This window comes from Elephantulus edwardii, unplaced genomic scaffold (assembly GCF_000299155.1).
Source record: "Elephantulus edwardii isolate Elephantulus edwardi_28Jun2011 unplaced genomic scaffold, EleEdw1.0 scaffold00373, whole genome shotgun sequence".
Classification (NCBI taxonomy): domain Eukaryota; kingdom Metazoa; phylum Chordata; class Mammalia; order Macroscelidea; family Macroscelididae; genus Elephantulus; species Elephantulus edwardii.
In genome coordinates, this window is record NW_006400123.1 from 966,512 (window position 1) to 972,452 (window position 5,941).

Genomic DNA, 5,941 nt, shown 5'->3' on the forward strand with positions numbered 1-5,941 from the left:
TGTGTGGATGTATATATGAATACATATACACAGATAGTAGTAGTGTGCATGTCTACTCCCATATACACTTAATAGAGTTTCCAAAATATATTATGATTGAGGATAAAGAAACACCAAACAATAGTGAAACAGAGTTATATCTATAAAAGGTTGGTTTACATTCCATATACATAAGCTAGTAATGCAAGACTTAATTAATGTGAAATGTTTTTTGGCAAAGCCATGTCATAAGAGAGCCAATTACATAGAAGAACTTTCTTCATTCATAAATAGTGAGTTCAGTTAGCCTGTTCCTCATAACACTATCCTGGCCCAGCAACTTTCTCCTTTCTCCTTCTACTTCATCCATCATCTTATCATACAATCTTTGAGGACCTCTATTTAACCTTTATGTTGTTCAGATAAAAGAAGCCACAGATTACACTGTTTTATCTAATATTAAGAGCCCATGTCAGAATGAGTACATCAGCATATTTGTTTCAGTGGATCATGCATTCATAGTATTCTATACCTTCCCCATTCGATGCCTTAGCTTACCAGATTTGAGTCACAGTAAAAATACAATCAGCTCTCTGGTTTTCTTTTGGATGATGTGAAAGCTATGATTATCATGAAATGCATTTTTAGGCCATAGGTTTTTTTTATTCCTGACTCAGATTTGAATCAGAAAGTTTCAATCCTGGCCCTCCAGTTATTAAAAATTATGAAATTAAATAAATCAATACTAAACTCATTGGTTTTGATCTGGAACTGACTCACAGTTGATCCTTCAGCAGATTTTTCAGAGGGTCCCACAACTAGACACACCCTGGAAACACCTTTCTCATATCATTCATGTTTGTTTCATGGTATTTGCATGCTTATTTGTTTTATGGTTTACTGTTATGATTATAGCACTTACCTGTCAGTATGCTATATTGGGAGGATAACGTGTGTTGCTGCTTATTTTTTAGTGTGTGTATGTATATATGCTTACTTGTTTATAGATTGCTGTTAGGAGTACAGCACTTGTCTGTCAGTTTTATGTACTGGACTGTCTTGGAGGCTGCTATGATGCTGGAAACTCTGCCACTGGAATTTCAAATACCATAATTGTTCCCATTCCCACAAAAGATAATCCAGTGGAGTGTAGAAATTATAGAACTACATCATTAATATGCAAAACCATTAATAAAAAGTAAAATCTTGCTGAAGATTATTTAGAAATGGCTAGAAGAGGACAATGGCAAGGATCTCTTCCAGAAATTCAGGCTGGATTCAGAGGAGGCTATGGCACCAATGATATCATTGCTGAATCTTGATAAAGTCAGATGAATCTTTGTTGAAAGCATAGAATACTAGAAATATGTTTATCTGTTTGTATTGACTGTCCCAAGACATTAGACTGTTTGGATCATAACAAATTAGGGTCAGCAATGAGAAGAATGGTAATCCCAGAACACTTAATTCTGCTCTTCTGAAACCTGGATAAAGAAGCAGTTGTCCAACAAAATGAAAGACCACTGCATGGTTGAAAATAAGGAAATATGTGCATCAGAGTTGTATCTTTGACTATTAACTATTCAATCTGAATGCTTGCATATAATTTGAGAAGTTGAACTATATGAAAAAGAATATAGCATAAGGATTCAAGAAAAATTCATCATCAACCAGTGTTGACACAACCTTATTTGCAGAAAAATAAAGAGCACTTGAACAGAAAGTGTAGAGGACTTGAAATTTACTGAAGAAGATCAATGACTACAGTCTTAAATATGGATTATATTTCACCAACAATAAAACAGAACAAAAATTTTCTCCAGTGGACCAGTAAGCAACGTCATAATAGAGAAAAGATGGAAGTTTCTAATGATTTCATGTTACTAGGCTCCATAATAAACACTTGGGCTAACAGCTGTTTTTGTTGTTGTTATTATGTGCCATTGAGTCCCCTATGACTTTTTGTGACCCTCTGTACAACATTTTTAAGTCTGCCCTGTCCTGAGTCAGTCTCACTGACTCCAGCACACCTACCATCACTGCTCCAGTTATTGTATCAATCCATCTCATCCAGGGTCTTCTTCTCCCTCCCACCTTCCAAGCATGATGTTCTCCAAGGATCAGTCCGTTCTGGCCACATGCCCAAAATATGTGAGATGGAGCTTCAAAATCCTAGCCTCCAAGGAGAAACTTGTTTTTACGCTCTCGGTGACACACCTATTTGTTTTCTTGGTGGTCCATGGTATGTTCAAGACTCTTCTCCAGCACCACAACTCTAAGGCATCATTTTTTTTTCTTTTTCTGTCATCCTCAGTCATTGTCCAGCTCTCTGATGCATAGCAAATAATTGGGAAAACCATAGTCTGGATCGGGTTCACCTTAGTCTCTAGACTGACATCGTTGCTTCTCAATACTCTGGAGAGGTCCCTGACAGCAGATTCACCTAATGCAATTTGTCTTTTGATTTCCCAACTGCTGGTGCAAAGAGTGTTGATTGTGGAGCCAAGCAAGTTCCAAATATTAACAACCTCAATCTCTTCATCCATCATGGTGCTACCAGTTGGCTCAGTGGTGGGAATCTTTGTCTCCTTGATGTTGAGCTTCAACCCATGTTGAAGATTTCAGTCCTTGACATTCTGCAGCAAGTGCTTCAGGTCCTCCTCAGTTTCAGCAAGCAAGGTTGTATCAGCTGCATAATGTATGTTGTCGATGTGTCTTCCTCCAATCCTGATACCACAGTAAAGAAACCAAAAGATGTGATGTATTGGAAAAATCTGCTTCCAAAGGCTTCCCCTAAAGTGCTGAAGAGCATGGTTGTCAGTCTAAAGAATCACCCAAGCCATGGCCTTTTCAATTACTTGCTTACTATGCATCTAAAAGTTGGATATTGAATAAGAATGACAGTAAATGAATAGATGCCTTTGACTTGTGGTGTTGGAGCAGAGTTCTGAATGTCCTCGGAATGCCAAAAAGGCAAACAAAGCCCTGTTGGAGGAAGTGCAGCAAAGGTACTTCATACAAGCAAGAAGGGTGAAACTAGGTCTCATGTATTTTTGGCATGTTGTTAGGAGAGACCAATCCTTGGGGGGGGGGGGGAATACCATGCTGGGGAAAGTGGAAGGTCAAAGAAAGAGAGGAAGACTCCCAATGAAACGGATTAACACAATGACTTAACTATGGGTTTAGCTTATCAGAGGTAATGAGGTTCATGCATGATAGGGTAATTTATAGTCAGCTTAATGACATCTAACAACAACATAAGAAGTGTTGTTTCTCCCATGGAGCGGCTGGTGGATTCAAAACACTTGTCTTTTGGTTGTCAGCACAACTCCTTACTCAGCGGGTCATCAGGGCTCCTTTCTACTTATTTATAAAATTATATTAGCCAAATTACATAATCCCATTAGCTTCATTTTTAAAACAAGTGTAATCTACTTACCTGTGTCAAACAGAATCTGTCGTCTACAACCGCAAAGCTCTAGGGATAGTAAAACTGCAGGTCTAGCAAAGTAACCTGTTTGTGATTGCACCAGAGCTTTTACACCATAGGGTCAAAAGGACAAAAGAAGGAAGCAGTTCCCACACTTGGTAAGAGACTCATTTGTAGATCAGTGTTACTATAAGTATTCCTCAACTAAAGGTTGAAGAATACTTTAGTCCCTCAACAGAGGTAGCCCAAAGTTCATATGTAGCAATGAAATTAGAGAATTAACACTTTGACTTAGTTTTGTAACCAGCATCCTATCAGGAGGCAAAAGGATATTGTACAATAATCTACATAGTTAGACTCTTTTTTTTAATATGAAACACTTCACGAATTTGCATGTCATCCTTGCGTAGGGACCATACTAATCTTCTTTGTATCATTCCAGTTTTAGTATATGTGCTGCTGAAGTGAGTACCATATTTAGACTCTGGAGACAGAGTATAAGGTAGAGAAGGGTTCTAAGTGGAACTGGAAGCTCTAGAGGAAGCTCTTTGGTACACTACCTTTTATAAGGTCATTATAAAGCCTATTTCATTTAGCAGAGTGCTCCTCTACATTGAAAGCTACTCATTAGATATATTTGTTCCTATCCTTTCTTGATCATCTTCATTGCTGCTGTTAGAAGAAACATTCAGTCACAAAAGAAACATTCCAAAAGAAACATTCAGTCACAAAGTTGATGGGGTTTTGTTTTGTTTTGTTGGTTCGGTTTTGTCTGTTCATTTGGTTTTTTGTTTTCAGGAAGCTTACAATTTGAACAGAACAGTAACTTTAAAGTTCTTTTTTAGCCTGTGATCTTGAAATAATCTACACTTTTTGGCATCCTGTGTATATTTGTTTTTATTAAATTAAATAAGCCTTATTTATCTAAGAATGCAATAGTCATTTCTAATATACTTTCTTAAATATTTTCTATAAAATGTACAGAAAACAAGTCTGTAGTAGTACATGTGTAGGATGTGTGTATTAATTTTAGATACGAATATCCAATTTTTTTTTAATTTTATTTTATTACTTTTTGTGTGTACCATCAAATCAGATCCGACTGGTACATGAGAAGATTGTCCCTCCTTCTCCAGCAGAAAATCTGGTGGATTCAAACCACACGCCTCTGGGATTGCAGTGCAACTTTTTACCACTAGGCCACCAGAGCTCCGAATATCCAAATTTCTTAAGGAAAAATTGGGAAAAGATCATCAGAAGAAAATACTTTCAGTATAGAAAAATAGTTTCCAAGTAATATAATCAGAAAAAACCTCTTAAGATAATGATTTTTCACTGCTTTATAAACACAAATCAGAGTTCATCCTTTTTCTCTACACCCTCAGGAGAGACAAAGCTAATTAAGGAAAACTGATAAGATTAAAAGCAGATCAAAAGGAGAATCTAGTCACTAATTATTATATACTCTCATTACAACCATCAGGTTGTGTATACAAGATAAGATCATCATTTCTCTTAGTGGTGTCTCCCAAGTGAGTGGTAACATTTAGGAGAAAAACTGGATGAGAATGAAGCTACTTCCCACAAATATACAATTAATCAGATGAAAACATAAGTTCTGTTGTTTTTTAAGTCTACTGTATCTTGTGTTGTATGATCCTTAAGATATATCTTCTTTTAATAACTAGATATAAATGAATGTAATTTCATCTTTTCTGTTATTAAGTGGTATTAGAAATTAACTTCCACAGTTCTCTGATTCCCAAGTGAAGAAAGTAATAAAAAGATAATAAAACAGTTATTTAGTAGACTAATCACATTCTTCTTCCAATAAAGTATAACACAGAATGAAAGATTATTTAGGACAAAATGTTAGGGATCAGGATCAGAAAAAAAAATTAAACTGAAGTTAAAAAAGAAGGAAGCACTTAGGGGGAAAAGGGAGAATGAGAAGTTTGAAAATATTTTGCTGGGAAATTACAAAATGAGTAAACTTAATTAAAAAATAAATGCTCTAGGCAAAATAATTCAGATGTCATTGTTAGTGTCCAAAAATTGTTGATAAAGCCCGATTTCATTACTGACCTTAATTCATGTGTGCAAGGTCGTTATGGCCCATATGAAAGAAAACAGCTGTTTTAGAAGCATCCAGATGTCAGACTCAAGAGAATTTGGAAAGTGAAAATATCTGTTATGCTCCAGTCTTATATTTATAAATGTTCACTATCCATTTCATGTGTAATTTAAAAGTTGGAGATGATCTTTAATAGTCTTTTTCATAACTTATATAAAGTGATAAAATCCAAAAGAAGGAATTCTTGATTTAACAAGATAACAGTAGAGGTGTTTCTAGTATCAAGCTGGATTCAGAAGAGGCTGTGGAATAAGGGAAGCCAAACAAATATTGGCTGAAAGTGGAGAATACCAGGAAGGGTTTTACTTATGTTTTACTTATTAGACAAAAGCATTGGACTATGTAGCTAATAGTAAAATATGGACAGCATTGAGAAGACTAGGTATTCTAGAACTCTT

General features: G+C 35.8%; 1 protein-coding gene across 4 annotated transcripts in view; it reads left to right on the forward strand.

The window, feature by feature from the left end:
- The window catches only part of PARP8 (poly (ADP-ribose) polymerase family, member 8), a 364,740-nt gene that overhangs the window by 345,427 nt on the left and 13,372 nt on the right, over positions 1–5,941 (forward strand). The gene's annotated exons all lie outside the window — the stretch shown is intronic.